At 48.4% G+C, this 24,715-nt stretch overlaps 1 protein-coding gene across 3 annotated transcripts in view; it reads right to left on the bottom strand.

Moving 5' to 3' along the window:
* The window catches only part of CERS5 (ceramide synthase 5), a 952,246-nt gene that overhangs the window by 385,151 nt on the left and 542,380 nt on the right, over positions 1-24,715 (bottom strand). The window lies entirely within an intron of this gene.

Here is a 24,715-nt window from a genome sequence, read left to right as displayed (position 1 = left end):
ATATAGACCATGTGAGGTTGATCTTGATTAATGTTAGGAGACCTGAAGTCGGTCTACCTTTGATTCTTGGTGGAGCTGGGTTGAGAAAGGCTAGAAATCCGTCACATCATGGAGTGTTGGAGAGCCAAGTTTCTTGGAAGCAGATGATCTGGTATGAGTTAAATTCTGGTGATGGGTCACTGAACAAGTGGGAGTTTCCTCGTGTGTTCCATGAGCACAGGGACCAGGTGTTTATTGTGTCGGTTGGTGGTTATGAGATGTTGCTCAGTTCAGTGTCATCTGAGTAAGTTAGGCTGTCTACTGATTGATACCGACGTCTGATCGGACGGTCGTTGTTATAGCTCAGCCTGGTTTCATCTTGTTTGGTTGTTCCGTTCTCCCGGGTATGTTGGCGTCCAAGTTGGCGATCGTCGTCGTCGTGTGTTGCCTCAATTTGTTCTCGTTTGGAGGTGTAGTCCATGGTCTTCTTGAAGTAGTCGCGCATTGTTGCAAGGTCATTTTCTCTGTTTTTTGTTTGGTTGTTGGATGTGCAGCTAAAACCAAGTTTGTGTAGTACATCTCCTGATCTTAAGATTTGGTCCATGGTTGTTTTGTTGTATAATTTCAGCGATATTTTGTCGTTGGAGTTCTCATCGATAAAGGTGAGTAGGTCAATATCTCTGGAGCGAAGTTGATTCAAGTTTGGAATTGCTTGAAACAATCTTAAGATGTTTGCTCTGTTTAGAACCAGTTTGGTTGATCTGTTGGTGATATTTTCTATTTGCACCGTGTAATTCTCCGTTGACTGAAAAGGGTTCAGGAATATTGGCTGCGGTAGATCTGTGTGCACTCTCGGGTGTTCGGTTCCGGAATTTTCTTGCGTTGAATTGGTTGTAGAATGGATGGTTTCGGTGCTACGTCTTGTTTCATTGACTAGGGAGGTTGAGGAGATTTCGTCATATGCCGAGTGGTGGATTGAGATATAGGTTGAATTGCTCAGTGATCTATCTGAGATTTCTTCGCACGAGATTGCATGACTGGCAGAGTAGTTTGTTGATATTCATCAATGACTATAAGACTTCGGTTGTTCAGTTCTTTTTTCGTGTTCAGTTTTTCTTGTGTGGATAGCTCCTCGTGCGTCGTTAGGTTGAGTAGTTCGTCTATTCCCAAGTTTCGTTCCTTATATGTTATCGCAGTTGCAGCTGGTGGTTTTTTGCTTTGATTTTGTATTGGCGATTCCGGTTGTTTCAATGTAGTTTTCTTGGGTTGATTTTTTGATGTTTTTTTCTGTAGTTGAGTTTTTGGCTGTTTTTTCCGGGACCGGCTTTGGTATTGACAAGTTTCGGAGAAAGGCTTGTGAACCCGTTTGCTTTTGCGTTTGTTTAGTGGGTTTCCTTGTTTGTTCTTTGTCAGTTTTCTTCGTCGGGCCAAAGATCCCGAAGGTATCATTGCCGGTTGTAGTTATTAGGTCGTTTGTCGGTTTTAATTTCACTTTGCATGCGTTCAATGGGTTTGTATTGTGGGTCGGTGAGGATGTTGAAGGTTTATCTGGTGTTGATCTGTGTTGATCAAGGTTCAGTTTTTCTGGTATCATACAGGCTGGTACATTTTCTTTTTCTATATTCTGAGATGTGAGGATTTGTTGCTGTTGGTTTTTGAGCAGGGTCATGAGTTCTTTGGAAAGCTGAATCTTTTCTTATTTGTCGTTTCGTGCTATCACGAAAAGTCTTTGTTGCCAAATTCGCGATTGTTCTGCTTCAGAATCTAGGTGTTTTCCTATTGTGTTTACGAAATCTTCTGTGTGTATTTGTTTGGTATGAATCATTGCCAACAGAGTGGCTTGATCTCGTATATTGTCTTTTATTGCTTCATGTAATTTGAGAAAGGGTACCATGGATTGGGAGACCACTGCTAGCAGCATATTTTGCAGTTCTAGCATTGTCGTTGGGAGTCTCTGATTTTCGTTGTAGTCATTCTGTGGAGAGTGTCTTTCTCTGTTACCAGTTATGGTGGTTGGGTGATTTGTATCTGTCAGAAAACGCTCCAGGTCTTGTATCACCCCTGCGGTTCACGTGTCTCATCCTCACCAAAAGCTTCTGTCCCGTTATACCACCATACAGAAGGCGGGCTTGCGGTATCCACGCTCTACGCACGGAACACATTTGCGTCGGGAACTGCGTTCCCGACGCCTCACGTGGAAGTTGCCATGGAGACTACGTCAGTGGACGCAGCATCTTCCACGTGATAGAAAACGTGTTGGGTCACGTGACCATCTTGGTGCCGGTACTTCAAGTACTTAATGATCTGGCGCCCACTTCTCGCTGCTTCTGATCCAATAGTGACAGCGGTTTTTTCTTGCTCAGATTTAGTGGTTTTGTTTGATCTCGGATTACGTTTACTGGATTGCTCTTGGATTATCCTTACCTGTTCTTGTATCTTGACCTCGGATTGTTTATGGATTATTCTTGCCTAGTGATTTGGTTTTGTCGAAATCGGACCTCGAAGCTTGGGAGACCTCTTACCTTCGTTCTTTCCTTCCTTCCTTTTCCCTCTCCAATCCCTTCCCTGTCCTTCCCCAGGGTGCTGTAGGCGTCCTCGTGCCGGCGGGTACAGGCTTGGTGCTGGACTAGAGACTTCCTGAGCACCTTTTAGGCGTCCTCGTGCCGGCGGGAATAGGTGGTTGCTGGACTAGTGACTGCTTACACCTTGGATTGTTTGGTCCACCGAACAGAGGGCAGATACCATCACACTGTTCCTACAGGAAAGAAGAAGGACTTTGCCAGGGACGTTCACTTCCAGGGAAAAAAGGGTAAGAAACCTACCTTTCCTTACCATTATTTCTTCCACTCATTCTCTGGTACTGATTGTCTTTTCTCTTCTTCTGGTCTCCAGAGTACCCCAGTATAGAGGACATTCTTGCATGAAACACTTCTGGTTAAACCGTTTTCTGCAGGTTAGTCTGTTGAGATTTTGTTACGTGTTCTCTTGAAAGGGGTGTATTTGATTGTAATCAGTATAATATTCTGCAGTCGTTGGCTGGAACCTGGAACCATCATCTACCGGGAAGTTGCGGGCCGCTCAGCTCTACGATCCCAACGACTCTACACCATCTTCCGATCAATTGGATTCTTAGACTGTCCTTTCGTACTCCTGAGAATCACATTGGTAGGAAGAAATATATTCTTCACGACGGGTCAACGCGGAACCAGGTTCCCGGATTTCTGACAGAATCAGAAGCCTTATTATGGATGCCGCGAATGACCCGTTGGCCGTTTTGGTTCAGTTAGTGGCCGACCTACGTGCCGATATGACGGCCACCCAGGCTGACACCCACCGGCGCATTGATGAAATGCAAGCCGGTATCAGGGAAGTGGTTACAGGAATACCATCTTTGGCCTCCGCTTCCGCTTCAGGTCAGGCAGGGCCTTCGGTCAGACCTGATTCTACGCATGTGTACATGGCCGCTCAGTTCCCGCTTGCTCCCCCAGAAAGGTTTACTGGGGATCCAAAATCCTTTCGGACATTCATTAACCAATGCAGACTGCATTTCTTGTGTCGGCCTACCTCGTTTCCTGATGCGACTACTAAAGCAGCCTTTGTCTTATCTAACCTTGGAGGTATGGCCGCGGTTTGGGCGAATCCTTTGTTGGAACAAGGCAGTCCGCTGTTGTTCGACTGCGATGCATTGATCAGTGCTATGACGAGGGTGTTTGATACTCGCTACAAGACTCAGGCCACGGATCTGGAATTGCTGAATCTCCGTCAGGGGGACACTCCTTTATTATCGTATTTGGCTAAGTTCAATCAGTTGGTGGCTGAAACTGGTTGGCCGGAAGATAAGAAAGCCGCTCTGTTCTATAAAGGACTGTCGGATACGTTAAAGGATACCATAGCTACGGTTCCGGTGGTTCCTACGTCCTTTTCTGATTTCTTGGATCTAGTACTCCAGATTGATGCCCGACGTACCGAAAGAAAGGGGGAGAAGAGAATGATTACGGTCAATACCACTATATCCCCAATCCCTGTTTCTGGCGGTGACGAGCCTATGCAAATTGGGGCAGTTAGGGGCCCGCTAACGACAGAAGAACGAGAACATCGTAGACGGAACAATCTGTGCTTTTATTGTGGTTCCTCTACTCATCTGCTTAGTGCATGTCCAAAGAGACCCCGCAAGTCGGGAAACGCCAAGGCCCGGTCGTAGAAGGAACCCCTACGCCGAGCTCTTCCCTGCAGGGTTCCTCGTTGTCCACGCCTTTTTACATTGACGTCATGTTGAGTTACGATCAGGTCACTCCTTGGAGTTCTGCAGCTGTTCTTGACTCAGGGGCAACCGGTAACTACATTGATGCCCAATACGTTCGGAAATGGGGTATTCCCTTGTTGTCAAAAAGTGTTCCGGAGGTAGTCAATGCGGTTGACGGTTCAACCCTACTTTCGGGGCTTGTTACTGAACATACCATTCCGTTGTTGTTAACTATTGGCGCCGAGCATTCGGAAATCATCACATTTGACGTCATTATGGCACCGCAATACAAACTCATCCTGGGTTTACCGTGGCTCAAGCTTCATAACCCGGTCGTTAACTGGGAGACCGGGGTTATCGCTTTCAGTGCTCAGCAACGCCCTCGATCCTGCAGTTCCCTAGAGTCCATGTATGAAGTACCTGAAGCTCCTAGTCGGGCGTTGTTGAACTCTGTGGTTACAATCGGAGCTGTTGTTAACACCGTATTACCTGTCGAATACACAAGTTATAAGGACGTCTTTGACAAGGGGAAAGCAGAGATCCTGCCGCCTCATCGGCCCTATGATTGCCCCATTGTTCTCAAACCGGATGCCAAGACACCTTCGGGACGCATCTATTCCCTTACACAAAAGGAAGAAGTCGTCCTTAAAGAATATTTGGACAAAGCCCTCGAGTTAGGTTTTATTCGGCCTTCTCACTCTCCATTTGCTTCACCGCTCTTTTTTGTACCCAAGAAGGAGGGGGACTTAAGACCTTGTATTGATTATCGGGAACTCAATGCAGGTACTATCCGTAATCAATACCCGATCCCGTTGATTTCTGTCTTGCTGGATCAGTTAGGGTCTTCAGAATTCTTCACCAAATTAGATCTAAGGGGTGCGTACAATTTGGTCCGGATACGTCGAGGGGATGAGTGGAAAACAGCCTTTAAGACACGATATGGCCTATTCGAGTATTTGGTGATGCCATTCGGGCTTTGCAATGCCCCGGCCACATTCCAGAATTTCATCAACGACGTTCTACGCGACATGATCGACAGATTCGTTATTGTCTATTTAGATGATATACTCATCTATTCTCCATCCATGGAAGATCATGTACGTCATGTTTCACAAGTCTTACAACGCTTGCGGGAGCATCGTCTTTTTGTCAAACTGGAAAAATGTGTATTCCATGCGAGTGAGGTCGAGTTCCTTGGATATGACATCACCAATAAAGGAGTGCAGATGAGTAGCAATAAGGTGAAAGCTGTCTTAAACTGGCCTGTACCAACTTCAAGGAAGGAGTTACAATCATTTCTGGGGTTTTCGAACTTTTACAGGCGGTTCATTAGACAATTCTCTTCGATTGCTGCACCCCTCACCGAATTGACCAGTAACAAGAAACCTTATTTATGGAACGATAACGCCCAAATAGCGTTTGAGTCTTTAAAAGCCGCGTTCACTACAGCCCCGGTGTTGCTACACCCAAATGTCAAACGTCCATTCGTTGTCGAAGCTGATGCTTCGGATGTCGCGGTAGGGGCTGTCTTGTCCCAAACCTGCGCTGATACCAAGGAGTTGCATCCAGTCGCCTACCATTCGCGCAAATTAACGCCCTATGAACGTAACTACACCGTTACTGAACGGGAATTGTTGGCCGTAAGAGACGCATTTATGATCTGGCGTCATCATCTCCTTGGGACGGAATTACCGGTCCAGGTTTTTACTGACCACAGAAACCTGTTGGCGTTGCAGTCCCTGACGTGCACCACTGCGAGACATGCCCGTTGGCATGAATTCTTTTCCATGTACAACTTTAGTTTGACTTACCGCCCAGGTGTCTTGAATTCCAAGGCGGACGCGCTATCCAGAAGCCTGGGTAATGATGGTTCACGTCCACAGGATGGGTCTTTGTTATTACCTACACAAGTGGTCTGTAGTTGTGTTCTACAACCCACTTTGAAGTCAACGCTCCAGAACTGGGTTGATAAAGAGCCCACAGAACTGGCAGACTATAACATGGATATTCTGCATGGTCTTCCTTATGTCCAGGGTCGAGTTTATATGCCTGATCAGGATACCCGGTGTACAGCTATTTCTTTGTGTCATGACGCTGCTATCGCAGCGCATCCTGGTTCCCAGAAAACTCTTGAACTCCTCAAACGCTGGTGTTGGTGGCCTTCCATGCGAAGAGACGTCTCGCAATATATCTTGACCTGCGCCATCTGTGCCCAGTGTAAGTCCCATTCAGCGAAACCTATGGGGTTATTACAACCATTACCAGTGCCAGCCAGACCTTGGGCGATGATTACCATGGACTTTGTGGTGGAGTTGCCTTTGATTGATGGGTTTGATACCATATGGGTGGTGGTTGACAGCTTTTCTAAAATGTCTCTCTTTGTGCCTTGCCAAGGCCTGCCATCAGCTGCTAAGCTGGCAGAGTTGTTCTTGCGACATGTTTTCAGGTTTTTTGGGTTGCCTGAGATTGTGGTTTCTGACAGGGGGTCCCAGTTCACGTCGCGTTTTTGGAGGCATCTAATGTTCTCTTTGGGGGTAGATGAACGGTGTTCCACAGCGTTCCATCCCCAGACGGATGGTCAAACAGAGCGGGTTAACGCTACCATGGAGCAGTACCTCAGGTGTCTCATCCTTCAACATCAGGAATCCTGGCTAGCAGTTCTTCCTTTGGCGGAATTCGCGTATAATAATTCCAGCCATTCATCAACGGGAACATCGCCATTCTATGCCTTGTATGGGCAACACCCACGCACCCTTCCTCTTGATTGGAATCTACCTGAGGATTGTCCGGCAGTTCAATCTTGTATCAAAGATTTGTCTCTGGTCCGTGATAGGGTGCTGGAACATCTGAAACAAGCACAAGAACAGGCGAAGAAGTACGCGGATCGGAATCGCCGTCCTGCACCCGTCTACATTCCAGGTACACGGGTATGGTTGTCCACTAAGAACCTACGCATTCCAGGTCGACGATGCTTGTTGCCACGTTTTGTAGGTCCTTATGTTATAAAGGACGTCTTGAGTCCATTGGTGGTCAAATTAGAACTTCCGCACTCTTGGAAGATACATCCGGTTTTCCATGTGTCCATGGTTAAGCCTTGTGTAGACAGCACCAGGATACCGGCTTCTCCGTCTCCGATATTGGTTCAAGGGGTGGAGGAGTATGAGGTCAATTCCATTCTTGATACCAGGGTTTCTCGTGGTACCAGGTATTTCTTAGTGGACTGGAAGGGTTACGGTCCGGAAGAACGGACATGGGAACCGGAGCAGAATGTGCATGCCCCGTTGTTGGTTTCCCAATTTTTGGCCTCTCGGGGGCATGGGGGTCCTTTGGGGGAGGATACTGTCAGAAAACGCTCCAGGTCTTGTATCACCCCTGCGGTTCACGTGTCTCATCCTCACCAAAAGCTTCTGTCCCGTTATACCACCATACAGAAGGCGGGCTTGCGGTATCCACGCTCTACGCACGGAACACATTTGCGTCGGGAACTGCGTTCCCGACGCCTCACGTGGAAGTTGCCATGGAGACTACGTCAGTGGACGCAGCATCTTCCACGTGATAGAAAACGTGTTGGGTCACGTGACCATCTTGGTGCCGGTACTTCAAGTACTTAATGATCTGGCGCCCACTTCTCGCTGCTTCTGATCCAATAGTGACAGCGGTTTTTTCTTGCTCAGATTTAGTGGTTTTGTTTGATCTCGGATTACGTTTACTGGATTGCTCTTGGATTATCCTTACCTGTTCTTGTATCTTGACCTCGGATTGTTTATGGATTATTCTTGCCTAGTGATTTGGTTTTGTCGAAATCGGACCTCGAAGCTTGGGAGACCTCTTACCTTCGTTCTTTCCTTCCTTCCTTTTCCCTCTCCAATCCCTTCCCTGTCCTTCCCCAGGGTGCTGTAGGCGTCCTCGTGCCGGCGGGTACAGGCTTGGTGCTGGACTAGAGACTTCCTGAGCACCTTTTAGGCGTCCTCGTGCCGGCGGGAATAGGTGGTTGCTGGACTAGTGACTGCTTACACCTTGGATTGTTTGGTCCACCGAACAGAGGGCAGATACCATCACACTGTTCCTACAGGAAAGAAGAAGGACTTTGCCAGGGACGTTCACTTCCAGGGAAAAAAGGGTAAGAAACCTACCTTTCCTTACCATTATTTCTTCCACTCATTCTCTGGTACTGATTGTCTTTTCTCTTCTTCTGGTCTCCAGAGTACCCCAGTATAGAGGACATTCTTGCATGAAACACTTCTGGTTAAACCGTTTTCTGCAGGTTAGTCTGTTGAGATTTTGTTACGTGTTCTCTTGAAAGGGGTGTATTTGATTGTAATCAGTATAATATTCTGCAGTCGTTGGCTGGAACCTGGAACCATCATCTACCGGGAAGTTGCGGGCCGCTCAGCTCTACGATCCCAACGACTCTACACCATCTTCCGATCAATTGGATTCTTAGACTGTCCTTTCGTACTCCTGAGAATCACATTGGTAGGAAGAAATATATTCTTCACGACGGGTCAACGCGGAACCAGGTTCCCGGATTTCTGACAGTATCATTTCCTTGTGCTAGCGTATGAAAAGATTCTTCGACATCATACTCGAATTGCGTTCTTTTTTGTTCCTTTTTTATTCTGATATGTGGATGATGTGGTGGTTCTTTATGGGATATTTGTTTTTCGTGAGGTTCACAATTCCGCTGGTTCGGTTTGTTTGGTAGTGGTGTCAAAGTGCAGGGCGATATTGCTGTTTGTGTTGGATTGCCGAAAATGTCTTCTTTCTGCACTCTTCATGATTGATTCTATCTCAGTGATGTCTAGGGATAGACGGGCTGCTTTGCCTGATACTGTATTCAAGGCAGGGTTGAGAGGTTCTTTTAGCAGTTTTTGCGCAGCATGGGTTTGTAGCCACTGTAATTTTGCCTGTTTTGCTTTTTCTTTTTTGGTCATCCCAGCCATCACCGGTCCCGGGATTTTCGTTTGGGTTAGTTGTTTAGATAATTCCTCATTTTCTGTTTGGTGTTGGGTGTCCATCGATGTTGAGAGTTATATTTGATTGACTTTCTCTGGTCAGATTATGAGCGATGTTCATTGGTGTTTTGGGCTGGAATTCTTTGAGGGTTGGATCTGTAGCTATCTCACTCCGTTTGGTTAAGCCAGTCAAATCATGTTGCATTTCCAGTTGTATGTCGGCTTGGGCGTTCTCGTTTTCTTCAGCGTGCACCTCAGGGGTTGGTTGGTTGGTTTGGTCGTTTTTTTCTGTGATTTGTTGATTTTTTTTTTTTTTTTTTTTTGTTTTTTGTTTTTAATCTTTAAGATTTTTACAAAGGAAGGAATAATTCTTCGTTGCTAGCTTCATGTCCTGAGTCTCTCTGAGACTATCAGCGGAGACACTTTTATTTTAATATGGAGAAGACGTTTGTGGAGAACAGGACACCACTACGTTTGGAGGAGCCTGCAGGATTTCCTGTAAATTGCGTAAAATGTTGTAGGATGCTATCAACCATGAGGTCTTGTCGCCCGCTATTAGTCTTGACCAACAGAGTGCTTCATCCTGCAGCGCGAAGTCCGAGAAGATGTGTCTCAGATACAGGGCTCTTAACTTCGCGGTTTCGGGACAAGAAAGCAACAAGTGACGGATGGTTCTGTTTCTTTTGTTTGGCCACAAAATCTACAGGAGTTTGTAGTCGCGAGGCCCCGTATGAATAAGATCTCGTTTGTGTATAGCAAGTTCAGTCTAGCTCTTAGTAACAGAGACCTTGCTTGCTTAGACGGGAACTGTTTTACAAGTGGTTGTAGCTCGTTTAATTTTGATTTTCAGTTGGGTCCCAGCTAATTGGGATCTGTTGGTCTTGGATGGTTTGTTTCTCTTGATTTATTTCAGTTGGGCATATGGTTTGTGCAGGTTCCGGTTGTGGTGAGGGATCACCTAGATTTCCTGCAATGTTTAGTTCCAAATCTTCTGATTGTTTGATTGTTTCAAGGTCTGGTGTCGGTGTTTCAGGATTGCTATGGGGGGGAATCGATTTTCGGAAGAATGTTTGAGTTCTTCTTTTGGAATGCTTGTTCCATTGTTTGTGAGGCGTCTAGATGAAGCTTCCCTCTGAGCCTTGTGTTTGGCCGTACTGTCTGTTATTTTGCGATGAGGCAGACATATGGATTCTTGGCGTCTCTAGGGGTTTTGCAGCGTCTTGGGTAGGATCGGAGCGGTGCGGATCCCTGCAATCTCCTGTGTTCGAGTAGGTTCAAGATCAAAGTCAGCACTTTTGGTGTTACATTGCTGCACAATGTGCTGGGCAGTATCAAAGGGGGCGAGGCCCCTGCGGTGTCCTGTGTTGTGGACATTTCTTGGCGTAGGATCAAAGACAGGATCAAAGGGGAGCAAGCCCCTGCAGTCTCCTGTATTCCGGTTGTTTCAGATTTTCGCATTGGCCAGTACGGTGGAACAGAGTGTTCTGATCAGGATCAAAGGGGAGCAAGCCCCTGCAGTCTCCTGTGTTCCAGTTGTTTCGGGTGTTCACTTGTTGGAGCACCTGGCGCAGATCAAAGGGGAACAAGCGCCTGCAGTCTCCTGTGATTTGGTTGTTTGTGATTTTCGCTTTGAGCAATGCGGTGCAGCACAATGTTCTGGATAGGATTGAAATGGAGGAGATCTCTTTGGTCTCTTTTGTTTTGGTTGTGGTGTTCTTACAGAGGAGATGCTTTCGTTTGATCAGAATGGGGAAGTGCCAGTTGCTGTATAGGTTGCTGTATTGATGTAACTCTGCCTAAGTTACAATGGATCTTTCTTAGTGCAGGATACGATGTAGTTTCTATGGGCACAAAGGAAAATTTACACAGGGTCTGCAATGTTGACAGTGTTGCAGTGAAGGAGTCCAACCCACAAATGATTCCAGAGGGGGGTTGGTGTTCACACCGTTGGAGTCCTTCCGGGGGTTTAGATGCGGCCAGCTGCGCTTGGTATTACTTTCTATCCACTACAGTTGCTGTGCTTTACATACAAGTGCTTTAGACTACCAGAGCAGACGCGCACGGGGTGTCTGCCTGGGGCGCTCTGTAGCGTGTAGCATGCAGATGCGCGGACGGGCTCAGCAGCGGGTAGGCACGGGAGCGGCCGTGCGCAGACGAGGGAGGGAACCTCCGGGGACACTCCACAAGGCGGTCCTCTCAGCACGGTAGGAGCTGGTGGCCGGGCGCCGAAACGTGGGAGGGGCACACTAGCTGCGTCTGAAATTGGAAGGGAGACGCGGCGAGCGGGGGGAAAGGGTGCTATCACTGACTGGAAGTACGTAGGGGGTGGGAGGTAGAGGGGAAGGGAGGGGGGGGAAGGGTCACTCACCACAAGGATGTTTTGTTGATGTGCTGTTCGTAGGCAGTCCTAGGCAGTCGGCAAGGAAGTCTTTCCCGGGAGTCCCTCGGTCTTCTTAGGTGGATGAACGAGGCGGCGGCACGGAGCAGGCAGAGCCTAAGAGCCAAAGACCAAAAGACTCTGCAACAGAATCCGTGGCCGCTCCGCGGCTTCCTGGGTATTTTAAGAGCAAATTCAATGGTAATAGAAAGAGGACTGGAAAGCTCTTCAGGCACTGCACTGTCACTGGACCAAAAGACTCTGCAGCAGACTCCGGATATGGGTGTATGGGGATATAAAAATAATTACAGGGGATGGGGTTAGGGGGGGGTAACCCCCCCCCCAAAAAAAGAAAACATTCGATGATTTTTTCGAAAAGAAATATGCGGTTAAAAAACCCTGAGATGAAATCACATGGAACCCCCAACATATCTCCTGAAGTCTAAGCCTTACTCCTCTACCACCTACCTTGATTGAGCTTGGCTAGACCTACAGATCTCTTCCCTGCTCACTAAATAGGGTGGCCTCTCCGAACCCTCCATCAAGGCTGGTACAAGTACACCCACCACCAAACACCACTCAAGATGTATTTGAAGACACATTTTGCATTGATCCATAACGACAGGAAAGGAAAAGGGGGTTTGGGGGATGAAGAGTGTGTATGTTACCAACCAGTCAATCTCTTCAGATTTGAGTGAAACATGGTTTTCAATTCCCCACGTTCAGAACACAAGGCCTAATGTTCTCTGCACAGCCCTTTACAGGTAGGTCAATGTGAATAAAAGGCCAGGTTAACAACGTTCCTGTTCGATTTCAGAGCTTTTGGAAAATACATTATATGTATGCTTTGCAGAACAAGCCATTCCGTGTTCATTAAACAAAAAACAGAAGGAATCCACTCCTTGGAAGCCTCACCCATCATTAACAAAGCCACTGTTGCTTTACTAATGATTTAATAGATTTACTTCAGTTGAAAGTTATCCTGGGAATTCCCAGGTTAAATAGTCATAACCTAACAATGGACTGGCCTACTTGGGCGGTAACATCGCATTCAGATAATCGCCAAAGACGATGCTGGATAGAGAAATTATGGAGTACTCTTCCCAGGTCTTCTCCAGTAGCCATGCAGTTTGTGGCTGCCTACCAGAATATTTATTTTGTCCACAGAAGCAGAATAGCTACTGCCTCCCCAAAGGTATGATTGTCCTATCGATTTGGGAATGCATTATGGATTTAAAAAAACAAATCCTCAAAGCAGGTTTAACTTCATATATAGAAAAACCGACTAAAATCAGTTCAAAGACACAACCTCGTTCACAAACAGAAATCAAAGGATCATAGAATCTGGTATGTGTTCGGGCTTATTTTCTATACTCTGCGCTGGTGGACAGATGCATAGAATGCAAACCTAGTATAGTGAGAGGCACAACTCCCTCGATCCGCAAAAAAATCCACAATTACAGATTCCACAAAAAAGTTAATTTATTTTCAAAAAAGGTAGACAGGGAAGCACACGACGATGCGTTTCGCGGTAAACAAACCACTTGATCATATATGTGTGTAATCGCTGGAGTAGGTCAAAATACATATGAAACCTCTTAAAAGGAAGATACAGATCCATTCCTAGGTTCAGAAGTCCACCCCTAAAATGATGGGGCCTTGTGCTCAAAAGTACATCAAAGTTCCATACAGATTTCTGAAGCTGGAAAAAATGAATGTAGGGTCTCTGGGGTCCAAAGTACAGTTCCAAGTTATTCTAATTAACAAACGTGTCCCTAACTTCCGGGAGTACTTGTGCGAACAAACAATGGCAAAGCCAAACTATTAGAAACGTTTATAAAAGTTATACAAGCTTTTAAGAGGGAGTTAGGGGTTCAGGAAAGTATCAGTACAACTCACGCCCTTCGTAGGACCTGGCAGGTCCGCTGAAGAGGGTCAGAGGTCGCTTTTCCCACTGTCAGGCTCAGCCCTTCACCTCATAGCCTGCAGGTTCAAGCACTTCTCCAGTCGGCGCCAAAATTCTGGTGCAGGGTCTTTCAGTTGAAAAATGCAAAAGAAATCTGTGCAGGGCCCCTCACAGAACAGGACTGGACGCAGGTAAGCAGTTTTGGACGACAGCCACCAATGCACAGCAACGCAAAGGGATTCACTTGCCGTGGTCAGACTTTGCCTCCTATCTCGGGTCCCCTTGATGCTACGAGCACAACATTTTGCAGAGGTAAGCCTGATAGCACAAGCTGAAGATCCCCTAAGTTCCAGGCCTCAACTCAAAACACTGACCTCTGTAGCAGCACAGTAGCCCAAACTCTGAGCTGGTCAGCCAGTTGGCAGTCAAGGGGCACTTCCAAAGGCTCTTCTTCGTGGGACTCCGAGCCGATGTAGAGAATGGATGTTCCCCTCTACTTTAAAGGTCGCAGCTCCTTCGCAGGACTGCTGGAGAGCTTCCACAAGACAGGGCTCTACCAGGACAGCAGCAGAAGTTGGTCACCAGGACTTCTTCGAACGGGTCTCCAGTCTCCTCGCAGCTGGACAGGATTCGTGACTCCTTTGGTTTTTTCCAGGATCTCTTTAAGTGGGTGCAGGGATACTCTTCTTATACCAAAAGCCAGGTAAGCGCTTCCACTAGCCAATGACAGATCTGGCCCACACACACACACCTGGCCCCCACACACCCCAGCAGTCATACAATCAGGACCACTGGCGGCACAATTCATGCATACCACTCAGACACACCAAAACCAGTTTGCGGATTGGGACCAGACAGTCCTAACCCAATTCCTGGCAGCAAACACCAATGGTCCTCCAGTAGCCCGCCAAAATCCTCTGCTTTCCGGGGCACTGGAAGACCGTAAAAGATTAGATGGCCAAAGCACAAGCGAAAAACCTTGTGGCATGGCCATGTTTGACCACTAGCCACAGTTAATAGCCAAACGTGGTAAGGCTAAAGTAAATTACACCAATAATAGCAAAAAGTAACTGCTGCTAAAGTAACCAATAATCCTCTGAGTGCTAGTCTACGGCAGTGGTATTCAAACTGTAGGGTTTTAGATAGGAAGAAATGGGCAGAGGCGGCTCACATGGTCAGGATGAAGCATGAAACTGTCTGAGGCACCAATGAAAAAGTGGCCCACAGTTGTAAATGGATATTCATTCCTTTAGTCACAGACTGTTTCAATAGTACCCGAGGGGGTGTGTTGTGTTAAAATGTAAGTAAATTGTGATATTTAAATAATATCTATTCAGCAACAATGGTCAAAATTACTAACTGCATAGTGAAGTAACTCGAACTGGCCCACATTGGCCAAAAAGGTGGCCCATTTTGACTGGCCCATACTAGCATTTTGAATTTTTGGTACAGGCATTGACCTATTGCCCTATAGGCCAGTCCGAGCCTGGCAGCTCATCCATAATGGCGAGGGGCGCCTAACCAGTGGCCCCCTCACCCATTATGGAGGAGCCAAGGAGCCAGCCCAGTGAAACAGTGAGCACTCCCTCAGCTGCTTTTTCCAGCTGAGTGAGTGCTCCTGGGCTGGCTGAACTGTCAAAGGGAAAAACTATTTCCCTTTGACAATTCAGTTCCCCAGCCGCACATGCTCAATGAGCCATGCAAGGCTGGGGTGTTTTGCTTTGCCAGCATTGCATAGATCATTGGAAATGCTGGCTGAGGCACTGCATGGCTGTATGTGTGAGGGGGAGCTCCTGCGCCGCCTCGCACATACGGACAGAGCAGCTTGGAGCAGGGTGTTTCAGCACCCACACGCAGGCCAATGCAGAAGGTACGTTTGTGTTAATTTTTTATTTATTTAACATCTGTATGGCTGCGTTTATGCTTGTGTTATGAGTGAGTGTATGGTGATGGATTCTCGTGTGAATGATCATGATTGCTGTATGAATGTGCGTATGTGTGTTTGTTTTGGTCCGTTGAGCTGATTTTGGCAAGTGGTGGATAGAGGGGGGGAAGGAGGGTTGTACAACTAAGACATTTAGACATTTTAAAAATGCCTAAATGCCTTTGTTGCACAATCCCCTCTACCCATCTGCCAAAATCAGCTCTCGTTAGGAGGTGCTGTGGAGCCCAGTGGACAGGGGTTGTATTTTTTTTTTACTGGATTTCTATCATAGATGTCCAGTCAAAAATATGATTTCCCCCTTGGCACCCCCAGCGCCTTGCATATACACATAATCATGTTGATTGTGTTTGGCCCAGGGGACAGGGATGGTATCTTTTTATTGGACATTATCATAGATGTCCAGTAAAAAATGTCATGCATACCCACTGTGCCCCCCAGCACCAATTGCAAACTGTTTGGCCATTGACCCATCTTTTTTAAAGTATGCTCTACAATGCAACATTTTAACCCATTATTTTCAAATAAATTCGCCCCTCCGGACTTCTCCCTTCGTTGGTTCGGGCTCCCTCACTGCGCTCGGTCGCTATGGCATTTTTGGAGGGAATAATTATACCCCTCCACTTAAAAGATTCATCAGCCGCCACTGGCCCTCAGACTGTGTTAGGAACAGAATGGCAGAGCCCAGGGACTGTGGTGGGAGCAGGATTGGTGGGAACCATGGGATAGTGGAGGGAGCAGGGTGGAGAGAGCCCAGGGTGTGTGATAGGGTGGCGAGAGCCCAGGGACTGGGTAGGAGTGGGATGAGGGAGCCCAGCCACTGTGATGGGAGCAGGTGACAGCACGCAATACATACTGTCCATTTGGTATTTTTGGGGGGGGCCGGCCTGCCCAAATTTTGCTCAGGGGGACCAGGCCAAAAAAGTTTGAAGACATCTGGTCTAGGGTAACACAAAAAGTGTAACCTATTGTACTGCAATGTAAGATGCATTGTACAATGATACAATGTTACCAAAGTGTTAAGTTACCAAAAGCGGCATCAAAGTAACAAGACTAAGGGATGGAACAAGTTACTTACCTGTAGCTGTTGTTCTCCAGCATGGGTCTGGCATGGATTTACATGCTCGTGAATATTCCCTGTCGTCAGGGTGGGAATCCTCGGTAAAGAAAAACTCAGTTTCACTTCTGAACTGTCTTTCTCCTAGCAACCAAACACTGGGACTCTGGGCCATACTGCCCCCAGCCAATGACTGCCCTCTACCTAAGCCCCTCCTTTGGCAGCCATCTTCAGATTTGGTAGCACGTAAAGTGGCAGTAGGACCAAGAGAAGAGCTGCAGACGGGTAGGCGGGAGGGTTCGCTTGTGAATCCATGCCAGACCCATGCTGGAGAACAACAACAGTTACAGGTAAGTAACTTGTTCTTCTCCAACATGGGGTCTGGCATGGATTCACATGCCCATGAATAAAGAATACATAGTAGTACACACATGCACAACCACGGGAGGTGGCAAGGCTCAACATTAAGCATCTCTTACCTCCTCACCAGGCTCACCTTCAAGCGAACAGGTTGTGCAGCACTGCTTGGCCGACTCTGGACTCCTCCCTGGAATCCCTGTCGATGCAGAAGAAATTCGTGAAGGTGTGTGTCGACCTCCACGTAGCAGCCATGCAGATGTCAAGCATGGGCACACCAGACAGGAACGCCATAGTAGCATTGATCGCTCTGATCGAATGGGCTCTCGGACAGCCAGGCAACGGTCGGTTTGCCAACCAGTGACAATGGGTGATTCAGCCGGAGAGCCACCTGGAAATGGAAACCTTAGAGAGGGCCTTTCCATGATTCACAGGGCCAAAGTTCACAAAAAGTTGCGACATCTTCCGGAAACTCTTTGTGCGGTCCACAGACTTTCAGTGCTCTAGCCACAGCCAGCAAGTGCAAAGTCCTCTCAGCCAGCGACGAAGGCATCAGGAAGAACACAGGTAACACCAAGGGCTCATTTAGATGAAAGTCCGACGGCACCTTGGGCATGAAGGAGGGGTGCGGCTGTAGCACCACCCTTGTCTCGTGGAATGTCAAATAAGGTGGTTTACAAGAGAGGGCCTGGACCTCTCCCACTCGTCGTGCGGAGGTGATGGCCACAAGAAAAGCTGTTTTCAACGACAAATATTTCAGTGGCGCTGAATGCATAGGCTCGAAAGGCGGACCCATGAGCCTAGTAAGCACCACATTGAGCTCCCACACCGGAGTTGGCGGCTTCACCGGTAGGAACAAGCAAAATAGTCCTTTGACGAACTCCTTCACCAATCCATGCAACCATAAGGATGATCGTCCAGGAGATGTGGTGTAGTGGGAAATAGCCGCCAGATGAAAGTTGATGGAAGCATGGGCCAGTCCAGCCTTGGCCATTGACAACAAATACGGAAGCAGCTGCAGAGCAGTGACTCAGAGGGTCGATCTTCTGAGTACGGCACCAAACGGCGAACCTCTTCCACTTGTGCCCGTAGCATTTGAGAGTAGATGAAGCTCTGGCCTTGGCGAGCACCTCCTTACAATCCGCTGGGAGATCGTATCCCCCAAACTCTAGTGCTGCAGGAGCCAGGCCTTCAGGTTCAGCGATCCTGGGTCGTGGTGCAGAATCACGCCTCCTTCCCTGGCAAGAAGATCTGCGACCGCCGGAAGCTTGACTGGAGGGCCCACCGACATGTCCAAAAGGTCCGGGTACCATATCTGTCTCGGCCACGCCGGTGCGACGAGGATCATCCTGCACCGGGGCCGTCTGAGTTGATTGACTAGTCGAAGGAGCAACAGAGGAAACGCATAGAGAAACAGGCTGTCCCAAGAGAAAGAGAATGCGTCCCCCATGCTCCCCGGCTTGGGAAACCTGCTGGCAAACCTTCGGCACTAGGTGTTTGTTGCTGTCGCAAACAGATCGATCTGGGGATTGCTCCATCTGTGGAACAGGTGATCCACTTGGTCCTGCCGAAGTTCCCACTCGTGGCAAGAGCGCAGCTCCCTGCTGAGAGAGTCGGCAACAGTGTTCTTCACTCCTGCCAGATGAAACGGGATGAGGAACACCCCTTGGCTACGGCCCAGTGCCAAAGGTCCTGCCCCTCTTTAGAGAGTGCCGGGGATCTGGTTCCCCTCTGCTTCCGGATGTAGAACATTGTGGTGGTGTTGTCCGTGAATACCCGTACCACCTTGCCCTTGAGGGACGGAAGGAAGGACTTGAGGGCCCAAAACACTGCCGCAGATCCAACATGTTGATGTGAAATGTCTTCTTCTCCGGTAGCCACAGGCCTCTTGCATGAAGCCTTCCGGTGTGCGCTCCCCATCCTTAAAAAGAGGCGTCCGTTGTGGCTGTCTCCTGATGAGGTGGGGTCTGGAAGCCCGCGCCTGGGGACAGATTTGCGCACACTCTCCACCCTCGTATCTATCGACAAACTCTTGTCAAGTCTGATCTTGTCCTCAAAGCTTCCCGACACTTGTATACAACGGGTGTCGAAAAACTCCTGCAGTGGACGCATCCGTAGCGTGCACAGTCGAATGAGGTATATGCATGATGACATCATGCCGAGTAGGGACTTGATGGACCTTACCCATGCGATCTTCAGGGCCAACAGCCGCTGTACCTTGCCCAGGATGGCTGCTGACACTGTGTTGAGTCGGGTTCCCAGAAACAGCACGTCCTGCAATGGAGTCAAGCAGCACTTTGCATAGTTTATAGAGAACCCCAGATCAGTCAGGAGTTGGACGGTCCTCGCTGCATGGTCGACAGCAAGGTCTTTTGAGCTCGCCTGGATGAGCCAGTCATCCAGGTAAGGGTACTTGTGGATCCCTCGTAGATGCAGCTGCGCCGCCACTGGCGCCAGGCACTTGGTGAACACTTGTGGCGCCGACTTCAATCTGAAGGGAAGGGCCTTGAACTGGTAATGTTAACCTTGAACCACGAAGCGTAGGTACTTGCAGTGGCCCTTGTGTATGGGGATGTGAAAATAGGCATCTTCCAAGTCCAGCAGCGATATAAAATCCCCCTCTTCCAGCTGTCCTAGCACTTGCTGAAGAGTCACCATACAAAACTTTTGAGACTTGAACTTGTTTAGACGGCAGAGGTCCAGTATGGGCCTCCAACCGCCCGTCTTCTTTCTGACAAGGAAGTAACGAGAGTACGCTCCGGAGCTTCTTTGGGACGAGCTCTATCGCCCCCATTTTTAGCATGGCCCGCATCTCCAGCAGCAGCTGAGACACGTGGTTTTCCTGACGGGCCATTGGTGGTATATGGGGACACTTCCGTTGGAACTCTAGGGTGTGTCCGTGGGCGAGAGCGTCCAGCACCCAACGGTCAGTGGAGATGGTCTTCCACACACTGCTGAAGTTCGCCAGCCGGCCTGCCACCGGGGTGCATGGGTGGCGGCCCGACTCCATGGCAGGTTCAATCCTGTTTTGACATCGAACAGCTGCCTTAGGGGCCTTAGCGACGATGACATCCACCTCCAGACTTGGCCTGGCCCCTGTAAGTCTCAGGGTTGACGGTAGGACAAAGCACCTCCTCTGAATCCTTTAGAAGAACCTTGGAATTTTCCTCCAGAGGTCCAAAAGGACGGCTGTCGTTGCTGAAGCGTGCCTACGAGCCGTCTCAGTGTCCGCCTTGATTGCCTGAAGAGACTCGTCCACAGTCTTTCCGAACAAATTGTCCCCGAAGGGCATGGTCAACACATTCTATTGAAAATTTTGGATAAAGCGGCTTACCATCAAGTCCAAAAATTCCTCGAAGAGCACCGCCTTCTCAGCCTTCGGCAGTCTGGTTTCAGACCTCGTCATGGGACGGAAACAGCCCTACTTGACCTAAAAAAATCAAATGGATGACATTCGTGACGCAGGCAAACCAGCGCTCCTGCTCCTCCTCGATCTATCAGCAGCTTTCGATCTCGTTGATCACAACACACTCTGCCACCATCTCTCTATAGCAGCCAACTTCTCCCCAAAAGCATGCGCATGGATCACCTCATTCCTACAGGAAAGGGCCATGAAAGTCTTCTCGGACTCAGCATGCGCATCTCCTAGTCACATCAAATGTGGGGTGCCCCAGGGTTCCTGCATAGCACCCACCCTCTATAACCTGTTCACACGTCCTCTCTTCAATCTCCTCGATTCTATGTGCATCTCATACACAAATTATGCGGATGACACCCAAGTACTCATCCCGCTTACAGGTGACTATGAGTTGGACAAGAACACCCTCAACTCCATCTACGCCACCATCCAAGCCTGGATGGCTGACAATTGGCTTTGTCTCAATAGCGAGAAGACCGAGCTTTTACTTATTGGGTCACCAACCATTCTAGGCAACCTTGACAAACAATACACCTCCTTTACCATCGACAACATACCGATTGCGGTATCCCATTCAGTCAAGACTCTAGGAGTCTACCTCGACTCTAATCTCACCATGGACAAGCATGTTAATGCCATAGCCTCCTCAGCAGCATACTACTCCAAACTCATCTACGCAGCAAGGCCCTTCCTATCCTCACAAAATGGTCTCACTATTGCTAGGGCCATCATAGGATCTAGGTTGGACTACTGCAACGCTCTCCTTGGTGGGACCTCCGGAAAAAACATCGCTAAACTCCAGCTTGCCCAGAACAACGCCCTCAGGGCCGCTACAGGTTTTTCCAGGAAAGACCAAATTTCTGACCTTAGGAGGCAGGTCCACTGGCTGCCCAATAGGCAGAGGATCATCTTTAAAATCCTCTCCCTCACCCATAAATGCCTCCATGACCTTGCTCCCCCCTACCTTGCCCAGAGAATTTCACGACCTACCTCGGCCAGACCCACCAGATCTGCCTACACCAACCTGATTTCTACCCCCAAGACTTGTAGAGTACGTGCAGGCGGTTCGAGCTTCTCAGCCCTAGCAGCCTCACATTGGAACGCCCTACCTCCGCTCCTCAGGGGGACTGACTCTCACCTAGCCTTCTGCAAAGCCTTAAAAACCAGGCTGTTTGTCTAAACCTTCCTGCCTTTATATCTACAGGCATACGAACGTCATTTGTAACTATGCTCCGCTCCTCTCTTTGTAACTAACTACCTTTATGTTTCCTATGTTTACATAATCTTGCTGCTTACGCCTTCATGTAATAGCGCCTCGATGTCTATGGGCTGCAGTGCGCTCTACAAATGTAAAAAATAAATAAACAAACATCCTGGCGGAGATTAGTGGCCCTCAGCCAGCCTCGCCGACGAAGGCAAACGCGGTTGCCCATTTGGCGGAATCCCGTGTCGGCAATGTCCATGGCCACTGTAATGGCGTGATCCGAAGCTACCTAGCCTTCCCGTAGGGTCTCCAACACCTCAGCCCTCTTGTCATCGGGAAGGAAGTCCAGGAGGGGAGCCATCTTGAACCAAAGTTCCCTGTCGTAAAGGCACCACGATGGCGAGGGCATTAGCGGCCTTGATGGCCATTGCTGCCAAGGTGATAACTCTTCACCCCATGGCATCCAACTTCTTCCCCTCACTGTCCGGGGCCGCCGACGAGGAGGAGCCCGAAAACAACTTCATGGCCGCCGCCGAAACCAGAGTCCGGAGATGGCTGGGATCATAAGCACTTGGGCGCAGAGCCCGGCACCCTGCATTTCTTCTCATAAACAGTCCCTCATCGATGAAGTGTTCTTCATGAGGGACAACCCCTCGTCCCAAATGTCATCCAAGAACGGGATGGAAAGCACAGTCTTCCTCTTCGCCTCCCGGAACTAGTATGGGAAACCTCCTTTCTTCTCCTCAGGGACGAGCTGGAATAGCTCCGAGGCCCTGGAGATCATGGCGTGAAACAAGCCTATATTGTAAGGCAGCGAAGATCTGGCAGGCGGAGGCGGGAGATCCCCCCCAAGCCATATTGTCGTCGGTGCCAGTGCCTGTCGTTGCCGTGTCTGGATCCGTCTCATCCCTGGGGGAGGAGGGCGAAGGGTGGAAAGGAGGAGGCGGGTGAACTCTTCTCTTGGATGGGGGTTCCTCCGATGGTCCCGGCACTGTGGGTGGTGCCTTCAGCGCGAGAGGCATTCTTGTCCGGATCTCCGAGCACAGCGTTTGCAGAGCCGTGAGAATGTCCACCGAGATGTCCCCAGGTGGTTGCTGAGGTGGTGGTGGTGGTGGAGACAGAGACGAGGGTGTTTGCGGCTTAGGTTGGTCCTGTGAGCCCTCCACACCCTGTTGCTCCTCATCAGTCGCCTTGTCGTCACCTGCGTCATCGCCCTCATTGGGATCCCTCCCGTAAGGCCTGCTCTCGACGTATCATCTCCACTGGAGGATCGGAAGGTTGGGGTCTTGGCCTCCAGCCACTCGTGAGACGTGCGCCGGTCGGTCTATGTGCAGGGCACATCTCCCGACAAGCCGCACAGTCATCCTCCACATGCGCCGGGTCCGAGTGCAGGCAGTAAAGGCACAGGGAATGTCCATTGTCCGAAAAGACATCCGTAGGTTGCAGCCGGGGCAAACCTTGAAGAGAGGCGCAGAGTCCTCCTTCTAATCCACCATTTCCACGCAGCGTAGGCTTTGAAGAGGCTTCTGGGATCCTCCAAGAAGAAACCAGATGAAAATCGCTGTTGAGGGGCACTGAAGAATTAAAAAAACTGGTCCCCGTTAATCGGAAGATGGATCGATGGAGCTTGAGGACCGTTTGACCGAAAAAATAGAGCAAAACTCTTAGGAAAATGGCAATCGCAGTAAAAGCTTGAGCGCTACAACACAAGGACTCCCAACACTTGAACGTGTGGTAAAAATCTGAAGATGGCTGCCAGAGGCGAGGCTTAGGTAGAGGGCAGGCATTGGCTGGAGGCATTATGACCCAGAAACCAGTGATTGGCTGTTAGGAGAAAGACAGTTCAGAAGTGAAATTGATTTTTTCTTTACCGAGGATTCCCAGCCTGACGACGGGTAATATTCATGAGCATATGAATCCATGCCATACCCCGTGCTGGAGAAACAATGTTTGCCAGTACTGACAACCTGAAGGACATTTCAGTTTCCCCATGACAAAATGAGCAAAAGCCAGGGTAATGAAGCTAAAGGCCAATTCAAAAAATAAAAAGCAAAAAGTTTGGGGGTCCATAAAAATGGAAGGAAAGGTGCTGTAAAGAGACATCTTTCATAACAGTATGTATACTCCGAGATGAATGGAATATTTATTACTTGTATTTTATAGGGTAGTTTTGCACATTGCCAATTTGCCTGAATGCCAACAGGATTATACAGAGGAATCAAAAAAGGCAAGACTATGCAGCGGTAAAGGTTACATGCCATAGTCTTCACATATGATAAGGGTTAAAAGTGCCTACAATAGTTAGGCAAGCAAAAGGTTAGAAGACTATGATACAGGATTGTGTTACAGGGACAGATGGTCGCCAACACAATTACAGCTATTGGTGTTGTAATACGTTACAAATGAATGTGAAAGGTGGTAATAGACAGATCAGATAGCCTTTTGAAGAGTCGAGGGAGATAAATTCGAGATGATCAGTGTAGCATATGTGTAGACAGGCCAACTGGAAGTTCAGGTAATTGAGGGTCAAGAGCTAGAAGTTACTGAGCTACTAAGTTAGTAAGTTACTATGTTCACAGTGGCACTGGAGAAATAAAATGCTACTTTGGGACTGTCTTTGGAAGGAGTTCTCCAAGCAGTTAGGTACTCTGTGCGACAAAATGTCATGCGTCTCTTGTATATCCTGAAGCTGGGTTTAGTTTTCACTTTGGTGGGCTGGTTTTACAGTGTATAGCTCCTAGTGCAGCTAGAGGCCTTCTTCCATGTATTTATTTGGATTTTGAACCGCGGTCGTTATGGAGGATTTCAGCGTTTTCTTTGGTTCACGTTTGGCAATATAGGTGCTAGGACTGAATCTAGCTAAGATTTGAAAATGTGTCATATGCATGATCCAAATCGCAACTAGGAGCCATTTAAGTACTTTTAATCCTGGGATAATGTGGTCCCATGCTTTGGGACAAGGACACGTCTGGTTACCTTATTTTGGATTAGTTGGAGTTGTTCTAGTTGGTGTTCATTAAGTCCTTGGTATAGGCTGTTGCAATAAATGGCTATACCAAAATGCCAGACTCGACTAGACTGACATTTTGGTGCAGCCAGTCAAGCCATTTCTTGCTGTGGTATGACATTTTTTACTGGGCATTGGCTGACCCTGTAACTGCTAATATTGCCCTTGTATTATGTGATATTTTAACTGAAACTAGTATAGAGTGATTAATGGAAGATTACGGCTGGGAACTACACTTCTGACAATGGGAGGTTATGAAGCATAATCAAT

The sequence above is a fragment of the Ambystoma mexicanum genome, chromosome 3q (genome assembly GCF_040938575.1).
Source record: "Ambystoma mexicanum isolate Mex_15411 chromosome 3q, UKY_AmexF1_1, whole genome shotgun sequence".
Taxonomy (NCBI): Eukaryota; Metazoa; Chordata; class Amphibia; order Caudata; family Ambystomatidae; genus Ambystoma; species Ambystoma mexicanum.
Note: the sequence above shows the minus strand (reverse complement) of the source record. Positions and strands in the feature narration are given on the sequence as shown.